Source organism: Podarcis cretensis (genome assembly GCF_951804945.1).
Source record: "Podarcis cretensis genome assembly, chromosome: 5".
NCBI lineage: Eukaryota > Metazoa > Chordata > Lepidosauria > Squamata > Lacertidae > Podarcis > Podarcis cretensis.
The window spans coordinates 88711432-88732496 of record NC_137174.1 but is presented as its reverse complement, the minus strand read 5'-3'; the positions used below and the strand labels follow the sequence as shown (position 1 = coordinate 88732496).

The 21065-nt window shown below is 46.0% G+C and overlaps 1 protein-coding gene across 8 annotated transcripts in view; it reads right to left on the bottom strand.

The window, feature by feature from the left end:
• Window positions 1-21065, bottom strand: part of NLGN1 (neuroligin 1) — a 657428-nt gene that overhangs the window by 511197 nt on the left and 125166 nt on the right. For 3 of the 8 annotated variants that reach the window (XM_079977755.1, XM_079977758.1, XM_079977762.1), the window contains exon 1: window positions 9805-10407. The exons of 1 other annotated variant lie outside the window; for it this stretch is intronic. The gene's annotated coding sequence lies outside the window, so the exon portion shown is untranslated. Of the gene's footprint in view, window positions 1-9351; window positions 9430-9804; window positions 10408-21065 lie in introns of those variants that run through there. 4 more of the 8 variants (XM_079977759.1, XM_079977760.1, XM_079977761.1 and 1 more) reach the window with 2 other exon arrangements.

The following is a 21065-nucleotide window of genomic DNA, read 5'->3' as shown; positions in this document are numbered from 1 at the left end:
TCATCCTGTAGCACTATCTTCCTTCCCCTGTCTACTTTGTGGCCTCATTCTTCAAAATCAGCCCCTCTGAGATATCCGGTCTACTTCCAGTCAAATAATCCAAAGACAACACATCTCCCATCCCTTCAAGTTTGTTTGAGACACTGGATACAGCATTATCACAGCACATCCTTATAGAGTGAACAACCAGGCCTCCTTCTCCTCTCTCCATTCAATTCTGCCTGTAACTAGAATGCTTTGTTTGAGTTAGGCATCCCAAACAGGTCCGAAGTGTATTCCTCCATTCAAGCGCACTTAATGCAATCATCCCCAAAATTCATCCTTTCTCTTTCTGATAAGTTTCTGCATATGATTTACATTCCAGGATTATTATTTTTTAAAGAACATAAGAAGAATCCTGCAGTTTCTGCATATGATTTACATTCCAGGATTATTATTTTTTTAAAGAACATAAGAAGAATCCTGCAGTTTCTGCATATGATTTACAATCCAGGATTATTATTTTTTTAAAGAACATAAGAAGAATCCTGCAGTTTCTGCATATGATTTGCATTCCAGGATTATTATTTTTTTAAAGAACATAAGAAGAATCCTGCAGTTTCTGCATATGATTTACATTCCAGGATTATTATTTTTTTAAAGAACATAAGAAGAATCCTGCAGGATCAGACCAAAGGTCTATCCGGCCTAGTATTCAGCTCCCACAGTGGCCCGCCAAATCATATAGGAAGCCCCACAAGCTGGGCATGAGTGTGAAATAGCATTCACCCATTGGATCTGTTCCATTTTCTACCAAGTCTGGTAGTTTGTTGAGTATGGCACAAAATAGTAACTAGGCACTAGTATTGCAGAAGCGCCATGCCTTTCAGTGAAGGTTATTTATACAACAGCACTGGCTGGTGGATCAGGATCCAGAACCCCAGTTAAAGTATAAACTCTGTTCTCTAAATATCTGAGAAACCATGTGCACTCCCTCCAACACTTTGAGGCAAAAATCCGGGACGCCATCTTCCCCAACACCATATTCCTGTTTTTTATTGCAGCAGCACGCAGCCATTTTGGTTGCTGAGATTTCGCACCACGATTCTCCCCCCCCAACCCCCCCCCCCACTTTTTCCTGGATACTTGTGGGGTATGCATGTTTGTGAAAGGGACAAAACAACCACAACTTCACTTTCAGTGTACACCCAGGAACCTCACCTAAATGCTGGAGAGCTTGCACCTCTGCAGGCACATACCTCCACATTTGGTGGGAACGCCCCCAAATTCAATGCTTTTTGACATCCGTCTTAGAAGAAATCTATGAAATATCAAACAGGTATTAGAAGCCAGTCTAGAACTGGCCCTATTAAATGCTTTCCAAGACAACAATGCACACTCACACTACAAAGAATTCATAAGTCACATACTCTTGGCAGCTAGGAGTGTCATAGCTAGACACTGGAAAGATCTGTCAGGAGTGAAAATGGACCACTGGTACAAAGAAGAGAAGAAGAAGAGGAGTTTGGATTTGATATCCCGCCTTTCACTCCCTTTAAGGAATCTCAAAGCGGCTAACATTCTCCTTTCCCTTCCTCCCCCACAACAAACCCTCTGTGAGGTGAGTGGGGCTGAGAGACTTCAAAGAAGTGTAACTGGCCCAAGGTCACCCAGCAGCTGCATGTGGAGGAGCGAAGACGTGAACCCGGTTCACCAGATTACGAGACTACCGCTCTTAACCACTACACCACACAGTATGGGAAACAACCCTACTAGAAAAACTAACCAACAATTTGAAATTAGCATGGGGATCAATAAAGGAGGATGCCTTCACCCTGGTGTGGCTCCCTTTATTACATACATTGCCCAACAAGACAACAACATAACCCCACCCCCGAGAGTATACAAATCAATATGGCTGATTTGACGCAACAACACGCACACCCCTCATACACACACAAACACAACTCTCTGCAATCAACTGAATGCAAACAAACATGCCCCAGGATCTCCAATCTCTCTCACCACCAATGAAAACTGATGAATGAATAGATGAAGAACCTATCCATGTGACGCTAACACAAAACCCCCACACATACACTATGCAAAAGAAGGAAAAATATTGCCCCACCTTCTTTCTTGCACTTCTCCCTCCCCACATCTTTCTCACCCCCAATCTCACAATGCCTATGATAGCAATGTCTCACACAAAATGTAACCGACCTGTAGTTAGGACTCTATGAACTAAAAACAGAGACTTTATATGCACCTTTGTTATCCCTGAAAAGCCTTCAATTTTTTATTTTAAACCTTCACTTTCAGTGACTACCATTGAAAGGCATAAGAATTCACAGGCCACCATTACTCCACCATTACTACAGCCCCACAGATGGGTCCGACACTCATTCCTTAACAAGCTTTGCAGAACCTGGCCGGCTAGACCTCAGCTGCACTGCAAATTAACTCTAGACTGACTTTGCTAAATATCTGGGTGACCTTCTCAAGAGGCATAAAGTTAAACTTGTTTCTTGGTCGATCTCCCCCCCCCCCCCCCCATTTTTAGACTAATGGTCCACCATTTTCTAATAAATTGCAAATAGTTAACATTATCTATCTAACATCATGGGCTCAACTTTAATTTTGCTCACTATTGCGCCCGGGCTATACTCTGAATTGTTCCTTCAACAACAGAGAGCGTTCAAGTTGCTGAGAAATGGTACACATGCATGCACATTATCAGAATCTCACATGAAAGAGAATCACAAGCTGAGGAGCTGTTCTTCTGCCTCTGCCCCAAGATCACATGCTGCCACTGGCTCCACCTTTGGGATCCACACATTATGTGTGAATGTCTGTAGGGGAAAACCTACATGCAAAGACCTCTACTCACAAAGGTTTTCTTTGTGTTCTGGAACTCCCTCTCCCTGCAGAAGCCCTCCCATCAGACGTCAAGCTGATAAATAACCATACAATTTTTAGAAGACATCTGAAGGCAGCCCTGCATCAGGAAGATTTTAATATTTGATATTTTATTATTTTTTAATATGTGCAAATAGATAAATAGGTACCGCGCTGGCGAGAAGGTAAACGGCATTTCCGTGTGCTGCTCTGGTTCGCCAGAAGCGGCTTAGTCATGCTGGCCACATGACCCAGAAGCTTTACGCCGGCTCCTTCGGCCAATAAAGCGAGATGAGCGACGCAACCCAAGTCGGCCACGACTGGACCTAATGGTCAGGGGTCCCTTTACCTTTACCTTTAATATGTGTTGGAAGCCATGCAGAGTGGCTGAGGTATAAATAATAATAATAATAATAAATAATTATTTATTATAAAATTAGAATTCCAGAACGTAGAGAAAGTCTATGCACACAGTGGTCTAACCACATAGAAAACTTGATCTGCATGTGATTCTCCTCCATGCTATGTTATATAATGAATTTATCCCAGCTATAGCTCAGTATCATAGGAATGGGGAAAAGTCCACCAGATCATTTTAACTGGGGCTGCAAAGTTTAGCCAATTAATCAGTTGATTTGCATTTAAATAAGGCTGCTCCTTGTACTGCATGTCATATTAATCATAACAACATTTTTGTATATAAAAAAAATAGTAAGTTACATACCAAATGGAATGTTACCGTTCATTGCAATAGCAAACAAATAGGTGTTATGACCTGCAAACAATGGCCATGTCCGTTCTATGTTATTTTAACACAGCACAGGCTTTATTTGCTTATCTCTAGCAATGAGACTGTTTTGTGTGGAATTCATGGCCTTCAAGGGAGCCTGTTGATGTTATCTGTGCAAGCAAATAATAGTGAAAAATAAGGGAGCCTTGGAGCTATAAGGTCAGCTCATTCGCCATGTTGACTGGCACACATTAAATAGGATCATTTGAGCCAGGCTTCTGAACAGTCCCCATCTAAGAACTATAGACGAGGCAAGGAGGTTTTCCTGGATAACTTAGGTGATGGGTGGGCAAGCAGCCAGGGAGCAAAAACAGCCATCAGACAGTAACTGCTGCTGACTTCCTTGAAATTCTGAGCACCCACCAGCACGAAAATGAAGCATAGGCACTAATTATTTTCATGTTTGGGCTGTAGAGAATCTGTCAATTTTGGATTCTCCCAGTTTCTTATATTTCCATTCCTCTCTACATTTCTACATCAATTTTGTGATTTATTTATTTTTTTAAAAAAACCAATGAACATTCAGCTGCATTTTAGTGTGATTCCCCCCCCCAACACACAGTTTTGCACACATGCAGTTTTGCCTAATGTACACATTTTGACAAAGCAATTCTCCCCCCCCCTCCCCAAAATATACAGCATTTTTGTATGTTATTTCCAGTAACTCACCCACCTGCACTGGGCAAGCGCTCGTGCCCTGGGTGGGGGCAGGACACACAAAGAGTGAAGATCACCCTCCATGCTCCCTATCCCCAGCCGCTGCCAGGCATGTGGCATCACACGATGCCTGGATCCCTCAATGTGTGTGGGGGGGGCAAGTTGGTGCCCCTGGCATGCAGAAGGCCCTCCCTACATCACTCAGTCATCACACACAGAGAGAGCAAAATGTGGAGCTAGAAACGTTGACTGGGTGAACTCAGGGTGGTGAGGCGGCAGGTATATTCTGAAGGGAGTTCTTGAGCAAGGCGGAGGAGAAATCATGGGTGGGAGAGTGAAGCAGCCGTGAGACCTTTTGCCACCTACGCCAACATGTGCTCATCTGGCACTGTGAAAGGTCCCAGGTCCAATCCTTGACATCTCCTGATATGACAGAGTTCTGCCCAAAACCCTGGAGAGCTGCTGCCCAGTTTTAGAAACTCAAGATATTTAAGCTAGGAGCCACATGGCTCTTTAAACGAAAGTTGCAGTCGCCAAAATGGAATGTCTAGTTGCCATTTTGTGGCAAGACAGCTCTAAAGTCTTAGTTTGCATTCTCACTTAAACATCTGGCTAGTTCAGATGACAACCTTGTCCTTGAGCTAGGTTAAGAGCTTTGAGAACTTAAAGAAGAAAAGTCACTCAATCCAGGGACATCCCACATGTATGTTGTCCTGTACTGACCTCATTTTCTTAATGTTGACATGGACCATTCATAACATAGGAATATTCTTCACAACTGTGAGCAGGGCAGTGGGGGTGGGAAGTGAACACTAAGCTACAACAATCAACTACAATGTTGTTCTACTGCTCCTGCTCAGGCTACACAGAAAACGCATTTAGGTTCCAGAAATTCATTCCTATTGTACAGATAAAATACAATGGATAAAAGTATACAGGGTGAGGCATCAGTGTGTGAAAACAGTCCACATCCAATGATCCCCAGATGGTGGAGTCGCCAGGCACCATCTGGGCATGGGGCATCTTCACTTGGTCGCAAAGTGGTTGAAACCCAGGTGTAAAATACACCTAAAGGTAAAGGTAAAGGGACCCCTGACCATTAGGTCCAGTCATGGCCGACTCTGGGGTTGCGGTGCTCATCTCGCTTTACTGGCCGAGGGAGCCAGCGTACAGCTTCCGGGTCATGTGGCCAGCATGACTAAGCCGCTTCTGGTGAACCAGAGCAGCACACGGAAACGCTGTTTACCTTCCCACTGGAGTGGTACCTATTTATCTACTTGCACTTTGATGTGCTTTCGAACTGCTAGGTTGGCAGGAGCAGGGACCAAGCAACGGGAGCTCACCCCGTCGCGGGGATTCGAACTGCCGACCTTCTGATTAGCAAGTCCTAGGCTCTGTGGTTTAACCCACAGCGCCACCCGCGTCCCTTACAAAAATATGCCTAGCACCTGGCTAATTTCGAACACTGCTGCTGTCAGTCTCTGTAGTCAGTGATGAACTAGATAGGCCAATGGCGTGACTTGGTGTGAGACATCTCCCTAAGTTCCCCTATAGCTGCTCTTTGGAATCAGGACTGGAAGTCATGGTTACGATTTTCTCCTGCTGTCTTTAATATCCAAGGAGAGAATGTAAGTTTGGGAAGGGGCTTCTCCTGCCACTGCTCTGTTCCTCCAATCAAATGCAGAGCCCTCAATCCACAGTTACTGTAAAATGAAGACAAACATGGCAAGACCTGGGTCACAGATCTCCGTTGTCACACCTCTTTTGGCCCTCAGTTGTATAAGGATATGACTCGTGTTGACTTAGCCCATTGGTCCATTCAGCCCAGCACTGTTGCATCTGACTAGCTCTGACTCTCCAAAGTCTCAGCCAGAGATCTTTCCTGTATCTGCAGACCTGTGCGTCCAAACACCTAGACACTGCACAGAGGCATAAACACAGCTCCAAAATAATGGTGGGTTTTGGGTTGTTTTTTTGCTTGATGTGAGAACAGAAAAAGGGGAAAGAAACCTTTATGAGAACTCTCATAAGTGTTCCTCTCAGAGACTGAAAGGTTGTCAGAGGCCACCCTTGGGCCCGAATAAAACAACAACCCTAGTTCTCAGACCTTTCTCCAGAAACCAGGTCCAATGCTGCATTCTGTTGACCAAGCTAGCTACAATAATCAAGAAGCCAGATGTTCAAAAGGCTTAAAATGTGGTTTTCAATCTGTTCATGAATATATGTTTTCGAGTGTGAATTACCTATGCTTATTTACAAGGATGAGGTAGCTATATAAATGCAAAATATTTTTTTTAAAAAAAATAATGAACAGAATGGCACTGCCTATGCCCCCCCCCAAAAAAAATCAACAGCCAGCTGTTTAATCTCAACTTTGCAATGGATCTCCAGTGGATCTTAGGCATCCTATGTGATCCTAAGGGCAACCATAAAGAGGCATGACATTGAGCTGCTGTCTGCATTGTTAAAGATAGCATTCCCAAACCTTAAGGAAGCCAGCCTTTTACTAAAATACTTTTCTTAAAAAAAAAAGACTGCTAAAATAGTATATCCTTAATAAGAGTCAAAGAAGAACCAAAAGGTGAAGCAAGCAGATTGCCAGTTAAATTCCAAGCTGCTTAAATAAATATATTTTTTTAACTTAATTGCTGTGCAGCCACATGCACCCTTAAAATGATTTGAGAGAATGCCCTTTCTGCAGATTCCAAGGTAACGTCTAGCTTTAATTAAAAGTCAATTAATATTAAGTAATCTGACTAATTTTAATTAAACCTGCCGAAAATTGATTTTCCTTCAGCTAAGCAAATATGAAGTTCTGGTACAATCTCCGCTGGAAAAAGAAATAAACTACCCCTAAACACTCATATTTCAGGAGCAAACGAATGTCAGCTGTTGTGTTTAAAAAGAGAAGATTTTGAATCAGCCAACATGAAAATGAAAATGCCAGTGGTCTCACATAACCTTAAGAGAAATATATTCACAGACGTTTATTTCCCCCTCATCTCCTGTAAGACTGAGATTAAGGTTGCAAAGGCTGGATTCAGTGCTATTTACGAGCACGCAAACCAAATTCCACTCCTGTTGTCACGCAGCCCATCCCGTGGATTCTGTTTTCTCAGAAGTTAGTGCCATGGGCTTTAAAGGGATTCAGTCCAAAGTGTCAAAGGATAGCCTCACAGCCTATCCCTGTTTACTCGGCATTAAATTCCAAGAGGAAGGGATTACAGCACCTTTATGCCCCTATGTTCATTTCCCTCCTTGGTCTGCATAGATTTTCAAAGGTTTTCAAGCTTTGCAATTTTCAACCTCATCTGTCCACAACATTAACATAAAAATCAAAAGTCATGTGCATCAGTAAATAAACTGCAATTCCATATTGAGTCCTTTCGAACTCATCATATCCAGGTCAACCTCATCGGTTTGGAAGCAGATGGGGACGGAGGCAGAAAAGGATCACTTCAGGTGCTAGCAATGTAATTCCTATTCCACTACTCTGCCCCATATGATCTTGATTATGGCATTCCTCAAAGGCCCCTTTGTAACCTGTCCATATACTCCTTGGCTCTGTGGAGTGGTCACTTCCCTCTCCAGCACAGCCTAATCCTGAACCACATGACTTGTCCATCAAGCTCAAAACTGACTACACTGGATGACAGGATTCCAGGCAGGGACATTGCCCAGTTCCCTCCTGCCTTGAAGACGCTGGGGATTGAACCCAGGACGTTCCTCCTGCACAGCAAATGCTCTCTACCCTTCCCGAATTTCTCCTCCTCTCCCTTCAAGTGCCATTCGGACATGCTTCCACTGCAATCTCCCTTCCTTTCATCACCTATGCCCATTCCTCATCTACCTCTCCAGTGGCACCCTAATTGCACCTGGTCCCTTCCTAGTAAGACCTGGGTGCCTTCCCTCCCATTTCCTCTCCCACCACCCCACTGAACCCCCTTCCCAGTCCTTTGGCCCTGGCTACCTACTGGGCCATCCCTCTAGGAGCAGCCATCCTCCCTTATGGAACATTGCATGAGATTCCGAGCATCACGGAGACACCGCTGGTGTCTACAAGACAACGCCAGCGGGGGCAGGAGGAGACTTTGACTGACAGGCTTTGCTTAGACGTCCCATCGCAGGGACACCAAGAAACAGAAGGGTGGGGGAGGAGCCTATGCAGATGAAGGGGCGGAGCTATGCAAAGAGGCGGCGCTGGTTCTTCAAGGGCTGGGGCAATCCGCGGCAGCTTTGGTCGCCCCACCATCGCAACCACCGTGGTGTCCCCGAGTGCCCCCGTCGAGTTTCCTTGCACAGAACTGCAGCGCTGCCATTCACTCCTATGGGACAAAGGAGGGAGGCGTTCTTGGGGGGCGCGCAAGCCGCTCGGGAAGCCCAGGCCCTTATTGTCAAGGGGGAGGGAGAGAGAAAGAGAAAGTGTGTGTGTGTGTGTGTGTGTGTTGCAATCTTTATTTCCACACCGTCCCCCCCCCCCCATCCTTGCACTACCCAAGCCCTATATCTCTTTCTCTTGCTAACGGCGGTCATTTTCCTCCTCGCCATCAACAGCGAACAGCCAGGCTGCAGCCCCGTCTCACCGGCTGCAAAGTTTCGCTGCATCTGCAACCGAGGGAAGGTAACAATGACAAAAAAAAAGAAAAAAGAAAAAGAGGCCCGGAGCAGGCAGAAGGAGCTGCCCGCCAGAGCCAGCTCGGCATCGCATCCCCTGCCTCCGGGAAGCGTGCGCCTCGTCTCGGAAGAACCCAGCCGGCCAAGAGAAAGAGAGATTTTCTCTTAACAGCAACAGAGCGGAGGAAGATCCAGGGAGAGAGAACCCCTCGATGCTGCTGCTGGCCGTCACATACACACACACACACACACACACACACTCGTGTCAGTTACACGCACGCCAGAGATCACACGCACACAGGGAGACATCTTCACCACCACCCTCCCCGAGCCACGCAGACCAGCGCGCCCGGGCAACAGCAACAAAACAAAACAATAAAACCTAAAGCCCAGCAAAGCCTGGATTGTCTCACAATGCAAAGTTGCGGGAGATCCGAGTGCACTTCTGCCTTCGCTTGCCGCCGCCACCCTCCTCTCTCTCCTCTCCCCTCCGCGCACCGGCGATGTTTTGCAAGTCACAAGCGCTGGCCATTCTGCGCACCCCCACCCCACCCCCAATACATACACAAAATACACCCCAGTCTCACCACCATCACCCATTGCCGTCCTAGTCGGAGAAACCAGATCTCCCCCCCCCCCACACTCCACAAAAGCCACCCATCCCACCCGTCCTTGATCTTAAAACTATGAAATCCCCCCCTCCGAGGAAACAAGAACTAACCGATGCCGCCCCCCCCCCCCCCGCGCGCCAACATTCCTGACAGTGTGCAGATAATGCCAGGGGCGATTATCTATCTATCGGGGGAAGGGGGGGGTGGTTTAAGCATTCAGTCGTTTAAAAAGGAAAAGGAAATCAAACTATTTACCAATTCCAATAAGCCTTGTTTTGTTTGTTGGCTTAAAAAAGAAAAAAGAAAAATCAAACCGCAAGTCCGCTGCTAAAACCGTAATTCACTGTTTGGATCCCGGGCGTTATCCTCTTTTAATCAGCTGTAACCCCGAGGTTCTTAAATCATCCGCTGGACACTTCCAAATTGTATCGATTTATATAATTTCCCCCCCTCTTGCTCTCCTCTGCCCAAGACTGCGAGAAGGAAAGAGGGAGGAGGAAGAGGAGAAGGAGAAGAAGAAGGAGAAATCCCATCCGGAATTCATCGGCGTGAAGCATCTGTACCAAGCCGCCGCCACCTCCATTTAAATCCGACCATCAGGCAAGAACTAGAAATGATCAAACGCTACTTCTTTTCGGCTGCAATCAGATAATCCTACTAATCCAATAGATTTATCTCGATTTGAAATTGCCCTCCAGATGAATCTCCTTTGCTTGATGTCCAGTTCTGTGTGATTTCACAGCACACGGAGACTGAAAAGGAGGCTGTGTTTGCATGTGTGTAGTGTGGGGTGTGTGTGTGTGTTTTTTTAAAGCGTTTTTTTTCCAGGAGGGGGGAGATTCTAGATGCGCTGCTCGCTAAAAGAAAGGGGGGGAAATGCCGAGAACCTTGGTTTTTCCCCTATTATAGGTTTCAACTCCAAATTGCTGCTAGATGAAAAATGGTACAAAGGTACCCCTAGTGGCCAAGAGCCGAACAACAAGCCATCCCACTCCCCCCCTTTTTTCTTCTCCCCCCCCCCTTCCTCGCTTGCTTTCTTCTTTTCTTCTTTTTTTTTTCGCGGCAGTCATCTGCTAGAGGAGTCTCTGTAAAACGGCCATTCTGCCTTGTTAATTAACCATGCCTACGAATAGAAGGATAAACTTTATTAGCACCGGGGAAGGAGGAGAAATGCACTCTTGCCTCTCTGTGAATCTACAGCTAAGAATATTGCAATGCTGTGCCGAAGAGGCGAATTCAAAGGCTGCAAACCTGCTAGGAAGAAGCAGTTTTGTACGTTCAGCGCAAGGCTGAAGGTTCACCATAGCCTTGTCCATGGCATGCTATTGCCACCCACGCCACCCCTGAAGTTTTTTTTTTTGGGGGGGTGGTGGTTGTTTTTTTGCAAAGCAGAGTGTGCAGAGATGTAACACCCCTGAAGGCAGAGAAAGGAAAACTCTACCAATTCAAGTCTGTTGAATCTATCAGACAGGATGGAACAATCCACAGACAGCAACTAAGAAGAGTTTGGATTTGATATCCCGCTTTATCACTACCCAAAGGAGTCTCAAAGCGGCTAACAATCTCCTTTCCCTTCCTCCCCACAACAAACACTCTGTGAGGTGAGTGAGGCTGAGAGACTTCAGAGAAGTGTGACTAGCCCAAGGTCACCCAGCAGCTGCATGTGGAGGAGCGGGGAATCGAACCCGGTTCACCAGATTACAAGTCCACCGCTCTTAACCACTACACCACACTGGCTCTCTAACATGTGTTAGTACGACTAACATGTGTTAGTACGAGCGCAAAATGTTGCAATGCATTACGGGTGGCGGGTGAAACTTGGGTAGCCCAACAGTTTATGGGAAGCTCGGTGCTGCTCACGCAAGCAAGTTTAACTCAATGTCCACATGATGACGTCCTCCTCAAAATGCAGTTAAACATTCTATATTGTCACACGCCACCCAGGGGTGCCAGATTGAATAAACTATTGGGGCGGAAGGCAAGGCCTGCCCCGCGTGACTGATCACATGACATGGTGCATGCACACCCTTTGAATGGCAATGCCCATCAACTTTGGAGGGGCCCAGCCCCCTCAAATATTTTATTGGGGGGCAAAGGGACCTTGGCCCCTAGGATTTGGCTCCTAATCTCAGACTGGTGTGAGATTTCAGGTGCTTCCCCAGGGTTTGCTTTCCTCTGAATGAGGGACAGCAGAGACTGTGGTGTCTTTATGATATATGCTTTATTTACACATATATACAACCTGACCCTACGATGGAGAGGCTCACAGCATCAACGCCCCAAGGAGGTCATGCTGTCTCCATAGCATGGGGACCCCATGCCTTGGATCCTAGCAGAAATCAGACAAAGCTCTGTCTCTCAGCTGCCCAGGCTGCTTCTTGCTCCCAGCTTCAAGCTCATACACAACTTAAGCCTATCTAACTAACAGACTTAAGAGAGCTACATCAATTGTCTGGGGTATCTCTGTATTTAGGGAGGAGAAAGTGGGAGGAGGCAGCCATAGCTGGAGAAGATGAGGGGGTATTAAAGGCGGCACAAGGAGGTCGCATTCCACATTAAACCAAGGTAAGGACTTTCCCTTAGACCAGCAGTCTTCAATGTTTTTAGATCTGGAACCCAAACATCATCTAGAGACCCATTTCTTAATCTGTCAGCATTTATGCATATGGTAGCACTGCTATTGCAAGCCATCTTAGATCTGCCCAGTTGACAACAAGTGGATTAGATTATCATATGTATTGTTTCAGTTGTGAAGCACACAGGTACCATTCCTCTTCTGCAAGGTAGGCAACTGTGGATGCACACGGCCATGGGTGCCATGCAGCATGCATGGCCTTGGCACCAAAAGTTGTGGGTGCCCGGCCCCTTCATGGGGAATTTTGTGGGTGCTCAGGCACCAAGGGCCCCAGGGAGCTGTTACCCATGTCTTCTGTCCATCCCTAACCATCCCCTTCTATATTTGATCTTCATGAAACATGCTCAGTTCTTATGGGGCTGTTTCCTGGGGTCAGGTTGGCCTCGAGAGGCATTTTAAAGTTTTGCTGTTGTCCTTACTTCTGCAACCCTCAAGATCTCTTCCAAGTATACAGACACGTTCTCTCAGGTCACTTCCAGGTGAGCTGCTTATTCAGCACTTATCATGGTTTGCTTGCACAAAGTTTGCAGGGAGGTTATATGCCACATCTGCTGTTAACATTCATTCCAATTAGTCTGCAGGGAAGTTACGGTATGTGATGATGTGGCAAGCAATCGTTACCCCACACTTTCTGGTGCATCTGCCCGTCACTTTCCTGATTTCAAAAAGTCAATGGAAGGTAGTTTCTTTTGGGAAGTGGGCTTGTTACACAAGTATGCCAAATTCATTTTAATTGCTGTTATGCAATCAAATCCCACCCCCCAAAAAACAGTGACCATGGCAGTGCCTTCCGTGGCCCAACCTGCCCACAATCCTGCCAGCACTCACTGGGTTCACTGTGAGAAGGACCGATAGGACCAGCCTGAAAGAACACTGGGTTATTTTCTCCAAGAAACAGACAGGGAGAAGTGTTCTCCCTATAATCACTAGGCATGTAATTATGCAAACATGAATGCTATATTTTAATATGTATGAAATAAATCCTATTATATTGCATACAAAGTATTTCATGACAGGATTTTTGGTTTTGGTGTTGTTGTTTTTTGCATTGAACTATATGTTCATGCCCTCTGGTTCAAAACAGCAAGTCAGAGGTTTTTGCTTTTAAAAAGTAGTTTGTTGCTTTTGTCCAACTCTACAATTCTGTGATTAGATACAGTAAACAATTAAAGTAATCTTGTGGCACCATGGTATGTGGGTATACTCAGTAGTAAGTCCCACTTAATTCAGTGGGGCCCATGCCCAGATAAATGAGGATAGGAGTGCCCTTCTCACTGAGGAAGAGGCTAGCCATAACTCGGTACCCAAGAAACAGGGCCCCGGGTTCCATTCCATGATATCAGCCCAGGAAAGGCTGATAAGACACATCTGTCTAAAATCCTGGTGAGCTGCGACTAGCCAGTATAGACCAGGCATAGGCAAACTCCAACCCTCCAGATGTTTGGGACTACAATTCCCATCATCCCTGACTACTGTTTCTGTTAGCTAGGGATGGTGGGAATTGTAGTCCCAAACACCTGGAGGGCCGGAGTTTGCCTATGCCTGGCATAGACAATACTTAGCAAGGTAGACCAATGGTCTAAGTCCCTTCGGGTATTTGTAAGGTGTTAATATACCATCGGCAGGAAGGTGGGGGGGGTGGCAGGCTGGCCCTACCACTAGATTTTGCCACTTTGGGTTGGGCAAAATACGGGACAGGTTAGTCAAAATAAAGGGCAGGTGGGGGGAGAGGCTTAAAATAACTTTACCTGGAGCAGAACTGATTTCAAAGCAATCCATAACAATGATCAAATGGAAGCTATCAGTAACTGCAAAATTCCAACAACAAAAGGAACCCCATCCCCCAGCTGCTAATTTCTGCTTGCCCTGAGGATGGGTAAATGTAGGAAGCTGGCCAAAAAGGAAAAAGTGGGGGAGAAAGAGCAAGGAATTCTCCATCTCTTCCTCGCAGAGCTTTGCCTCCAACATCCTAACAGGGTTCACATAATCCCTTACCGCACTAGCAGAGCAGAGTCAGGTGACAATCCCAAGTAGCAGATGCTGCAAGCATGAGGAGGAAGAGGGAGCGAGGCACCGACCCACCAAGATCAGTCTCCATGCAGTTGCCCCATCCTGGCCTATCTCCTTACCTACAACCAGCCTAGGGGGCAGCACTGGCTGTCAGCCTCCTCCTCCTCCTTAGCCTAAGTGTTGCCTTTGTAGAACTCAACAGGGAGGAGGGCAGGGATTAGCTGGCTCCGCCTATCATTAGCTGTGGCTCCGCCTATTGTTGGGCTTCTTGCCTTCCACTCTCCCAGTCCTCATGAGCACCAGCCTGCACTTGTGCAAGGTACAAGGTTTGCAGTTGCAAGGTGCTGGGATGCTGAGCTGTAAATACAGCATCGTCTGCTTTGCACTCACTAAACTACCCTGTTGCCTTCGGTGTCAAAGTAAGATTCAGCTGCCAATCGGGTCGGCCTTGGGGTGATGGTGCTGCCTTTGTCCTTTGCCTCAGGCAGCCAAGTATCTTGGCCCATCCCGCATGCAAAAGAGACACTCTTACGCTGCACATGCACCGTGCATTTAAAGCACATGACTTACCGCAAAGATTCCTGGGAACTGTAGTTTGCTAAGGAGACTGGGGACTGCAGCTCTGTGAGGGATGAACTACAGTTCCCATGATTCTTTTGGGGAAAAGTCATGTGCTTTAAGCGTATAGGGCGCATGCAGCCTAAGAATGTGGTGAAATGAACCTCAGGGATAACAACAAAACTGCCCCATTGGATCAGACCAAGGAACCACTTGATCAGCAAACTCCTCCCAGCAATGGACCCTCCAGGTGTCCATGACGGCAACAATCCTCACTGATTTGCTCCTAGCACCTGGTATGCAGAGATATAAAGGTAAAGGAACCCCTGACCATAGGTCCAGTCACGGACGATTCTGGGGTTGCGGCGCTCATCTCGCTTTATTGGCCGAGGGAGCCGGTGTACAGCTTCCGTGTCATGTGGCCAGCATGACTAAGCCACTTCTGGTGAACCAGAGCAGTGCACAGAAATGCTGTTTACCTTCCCGCCGGAGCGGTACCTATTTATCTACTTGCACTGTGATGTGGTTTCAAACTGCTAGGTGGGCAGGAGCAGGGACCAAACAACAGGAGCTCACCCCGTCGCAGGGATTCGAACCGCCGACCTTCTGATCGGCAAGTCGTAGGATCTGTGGTTTAGACCACATCGCCACCCACGTCCCTATGGAGAGAGATACTGCGTCTGAAAAGAGAGGTTCCATTTCACCGTTTTGGCTAACAGCTGTTGACAGAGCAATCCTCCATGAACTCATCTATTTTCAAAGTCGTCTACACCATGCAGTCAATAAATGTGGTTAAAAGTAGCTATTCTAGGAGTGAGTTTGTGTAAATGGGGGACGCCGGCCACAAATCATGCTCGCATTACGATGCAGACTTTTTGACCAAACTGTCTCGACTTCAACATTCAGCCAAGCATTCTGAATGCATCGGCAAGTCCAGTGTGTGCAGAGCCCTAGGCAAGGTCTAAAGGTGCCAGGAAATTTGATAGAAACCCTTTTTGCTCTTAAGATTCTGTGGCAGGCCAGTACAGATTAATGTTTGCAGCAATGACAACATAATTCTGTGCAAAGTTTGTCTAGCTTCCCTGAGATATTGGAATCGCAGTGCCCTGCATGTATTTTAAATTTAGTATGTTTCACTTAAAGATGCAGTACCAAACTGGTTTGTGCAAATAACCTTGTAAAGTTAATGAACCATTTGCAGAAATAAAGATACACCTCACAACAAATGTTACTGATCTGTAGAAAACACAACCTGAAAAAAATACGCAATGCACATACTTTTGTAAACTAAGAAAATATTTAATAAAAAATATTTTTAAAAAACAAATAAGGATACATGAACACCCACCACACACACACACGCACACACACACACACTTCCAGTCCATTTTACTTCGCAATGGAAACTGTGTTATTATTTATTAATCTATAAACTGCTTAATGTCAAAACATTGAAATCCAGTGGCCCAAACCTTAAAATATGAAAACCCATTACTAAAATAGACAATAAAACAATCCTAAGCACAAAGATATAAACACCCATAATTAAAATATGAAAGAAAGCAATCCCATTGAAACACACATTAATTAATACAGGAGGCCCAGGTCAAGAGATGAACAAAATGTCAGTGTAAAAGGGTGCCATCTCTGAAAGTCGGCAGAACACCAACACAGAGGAGCCTCTCTCTGATATCAGCAGGGAGCACATTCCACAACACGGGTGCCACAAGTGGAAAACCCTGCCTTTGTGTCACCACAAGCTGGTAATAATCAGACCATGACAAGATTAACTGGGTTCCATTTGTTGATCTCAATACTGTTTACCAGGCAATGGAGGGGAGGTCACAAAGGTGTTTTCAGGAGCAGACAATGGAAGTGCACAAACAGCTTGGAGACTCAGAAGTAGATTTGTCTCTCTGTAAATTGCAAATTGATTTCCTCACCTGGAAATAGCTTTCATGTTAAGCACATGCACAATATTTTTAATAGCTGCGGGGAACCTCCCTCTGAGACAGTGTCTTGCTCATGCAGCCTGGCTCTTGTGCAATGCCTGACAGCCACCTCTTAATTCAATTTAAACTAGCTTTCTAGTGCTCATGGTTGCAAGAGATGTCCGAACGTGCTGTGACTGTGAGCACAAGGCTAAACTGCAAGGCACAAGGAAGAGTGAAGGGGTGTGGCCAGCCACAAAAAGGGAGTGCGGAGGCACAAACCACAAGATTAATCATAACAGAGGTCTCTTGTAATCATAGGCAATAAAATATTTCTTGATAGCTTACAACAGTTTCTAGCTTTGTTCCATAATCCAAGAATTAACACAGTGGCCAATAAACAAACCATTTTAAGTCCAGTGCATTCTTCCATACAGAACACGCTAGAAGTAAAAAGTTTAACCATCCTATTGGGTTTCTTTGCATCTGGTTTTAAGAGTTATAGGAAGACTGTTCCACTCTGTCTCCCAGGAAGAACAACATGGCAAGGGGGACATCATCCACTTGCTGAAGATGAAGAAGCTGTTTGAAGTGATCTTCCTGCCACTTATAAGAACTTTGGAAGCGAGAACTAGTGCCTGAGTTTGCTTCTCCCCCTACCTAGCTCCTCCTTCTCAACCTTCTTTCCTTTTCTATCATGTCCTTAAAATTGTAAGCTCTCATGCAGGGACAATCTTATTACCTGGAAGAGGCCATGAGGCATCTGATCCAATGTCTTAGGAAACTCACAAGTAGCGTGGGATGCAAAGTACTCTGGCTTTGCTGCTCACCCACCATCTGCTGTCTTGCTACTGTTTACATGGCAGTTCCATTTAGCTGCCATGGTTAATAGCCTGTGGCTTTGAATTTGTCTTGAGATGTTAAAAGCCCACTAAGCTAGTGGTCCTCAACACATTTTGCAGCTCAGTCATAATTCAGAGTCATGCAAGCTGTTTCCGTTCATTTGTCCTGAATCTAAGGCAAGTGAGCGCCACTCTGCACATAATGCACATCAAGAATGCTAGGCTTCAAAACTTCAAACTAAAAGCTGAGGGTCCTGTTTTTTAATGGCTCTCCCATGTAAAAAATGGCCTGTGTGTAGCAAGTTATACATCAGGTAAAGGTAAAGGGACCCCTGACCATTAGTACAGCTTCCGGGTCATGTGGCCAGCATGACTAAGCCGCTTTCTGGCGAACCAGAGCAGCGCACGGAAACGCCGCTTACCTTCCCGCTGGAGCGGTACCTATTTATCTACTTGCACTTTGTTGTGCTTTTGAGCTGCTAGGTGGGCAGGAGCAGGGACCGAGCAATGGGAGCTCACCCCGTTGCGGGGATTTGAACCACCAACCTTCTGATCGGCAAGCCCTAGGCTCTGTGGTTTAACCCACAGCGCCACCCGCGTCCCTTTATACATCAGAGAGAGGGCTAAATGAAACCTTTCTCCCTGGAGTTCTAGTTTCGTTAAATGCAGGGAGTTTATGGTTGGGCATATTCAAAAATGCAACCATCTCCCCACACTTGCAGCTTGATGGGAGTACATCTCATCGACTCTGGGTTGGATCCAATGTTAGTTGTATTCAGAGCAGACCCAGTGAAATTAATGGATCTAAGTTAGGCATACTCATTCCTGTCAATGGGTCTACTCCAAGTAGAACTAACACTGCAGACAACTCTCTACATTCAACCACTTCATTCTAAACTTGTAAAAAACTGGCTTACAGAACATCTTCTACCAGCCAAAAAAAAAAAAAAAAAATGCAAGAAGGAGGCATAGGCTTGTATGAGCCAGACCTACCATTTGCTGCCCCCATGTGCCATGCTGCTCCATTCTGCACCTTCAGCAGATGTCGGAAGGGGCTCTATGTGCATGCACCAGTTCTTTTCCACCAAGGATGTTCTTTCGATGTGTGGGAGGTGGGGGCAAGTCATGCAAAATCCCCTTTTAGAATAGCTCTTGGTTTCCTTGGGTAACACACAAACACCATCACCAAATTTGAGTGCTACACACAAGGGATACAAATGCCTTCCTGCCCACTTTCACTACATCATTCATAACATTGTCAACTTCCTGTTGCCCCTTAGGCAGCAATCCTGTACACCCTTGGAATGGGATCCCATTGAACTCTGTGGGACTTGCTTCTGATTAGACATGTCTACCGCAGGTTATCTTTGCTTTCCACAATAAAAAGCCCCGACAATTTTAATCTTTTTTTGTATGGAAGGCCTCCCCCCCCCAAGTACCGGTACTTAGTAATTTTGCTTGCTCCCCTTTTTGCAACTTTTCTAGTTCTTCCATTGGGGAGTGGCTGTGGCTCATTGGTAGAGCATCACTGGTTCAATCCCTGCCATCTCCATGTAGGACTAGGAATGTCTGAATCTCTGAAGAGCTGCTGCCATGGCTTCCTATCTTATGTTCTGGTGACAATGGGTCTATCCCGATTTGTGTCAGGGGGGCATTTCAGGTAACCATCTTAGTATATAGTCTCTAAGGCTTGGAGTTAACTTTAAAACACACACACACTAAAAACCCCCAAGGAGGGCATGTACTGAAGTTTTATTTTGGAAAGCCTTTTTGATTCTTGGAATTCGAAAGATGTGTAAATATCACATGTCTGAGTAATAAATTGCCTTGGAAGCGGAGATGATTTTTACAGGAAGAGTCAGCTATGCAACATCAATAAGCTGCTTAGCACTTGGCTTGTATTAATTGTCAGGTAGGGTTTTTATGCTGTAGTTCCAAATATTCCAGAAGACCAGGGTATGTCCCATGGTTACTGACCGACACTGCACTATACAGGGAAATGAGTCTGTACAATGTGGTGAACATTGCAACAGCATGCAGTTTTAATCTTTGTTCTATTGGCCAAACATTATTTATAATAGCTGAATGCAAAACATGCTTAGGCACCATCCCTCCATGTCTTCCTCACTTACGCAGATGCACCACTAAAGTTCTGCACACCCGGAGCCACGCACAGATGTTCACTTTGCTTATTTTTATGCCACTCTACATTTACAAAGATCTCAGAGCAGTTTTACACAACAGAATGTTACAATCCCATAAAATGCCCGGTTAACAAATACAATTAGGGGTAAAGGGGACTCCTGACCATTAGGTCCAGTCGTGGCCGACTCTGGGGTTGCGGCGCTAATCTCGCTTTATTGGCCGAGGGAGCCAGCGTACAGCTTCCGGGTCATGTGGCCAGCATGACTAAGCCACTTCTGGTGAAACCAGAGCAGTGCACAGAAACACCGTTTACCTTCCCGCCGGAGCGGTACCTATTTATCTACTTGCACTTTGACATGCTTTCGAACTGCTAGGTTGGCAGGAGCTGGGACCGAGCAATGGGAGCTCACCCCGTTGTGGGGATTCGAACCGCTGACAATTAAAACCCACCAATATAATTACAATTAAATACAATTAGAACCCACCAATATAATAGAGATTCGGGGGGGGGGGGGGGGACTAGTGCAGAAAAAGAAGAAACAGACCACACAACCATGTGAATTGTGAATACAGAAAACAAACCAGTCAGTTGGCTGAAATTCTTACAGAGATGCAAAAGCCATGAAAAACAGGCATGGTTTCAACCAGCATCTGAACTAAACCATTGTAGGCTGGGAGTTCCATAGAGAGGGTGCTGTAAGAAGTCCCATTATCTAGTAACGTATAGTTCAGACAGCAACATTCCACATACAAGATATTGTTTCTTTAAGTTTTCAAGATTCTATCACTGAGTTAAGGGACGCGGGTGGCGCTAAGGGACGCGGGTTGCGCTGTGGGTAAAAGCCTCAGCGCCTAGGGCTTGCCGATCGAAAGGTCGGCGGTTCGAATCCCCGCGGCGGGGTGCGCTCCCGCTGCTCGGTCCCAGCGCCTGCCAACCTAGCAGTTCGAAAGCACCCCCGGGTGCAAGTAGATAAATAGGGACCACTTACTGGTGGGAAGGTAAACGGCGTTTCCGTGTGCTGCGCTGGCTCGCCAGATGCAGCTTTGTCACGCTGGCCACGTGACCCGGAAGTGTCTCCGGACAGCGCTGGCCCCTGGCCTCTTGAGTGAGATGGGCGCACAACCCCAGAGTCTGTCAAGACTGGCCCGTACGGGCAGGGGTACCTTTACCTTTACCTATCACTGAGTTTGCAGCTGCACTATACATTTAAAGCAGAACCATACCACTTTAAAAAGTCATGGTTTCTCCCAAAGAATCCTGGGAACTATACTTCATTAATGGTGCAGAGCTCCTCTCACAGCTGCCATTCTTAGAGCTCTTTAGGAAGAGAAATTGATTTTTAAACCTCTCTGGGAACTGCTGCTACATGAGGGGAACAGGGCAGCCTTTCAACA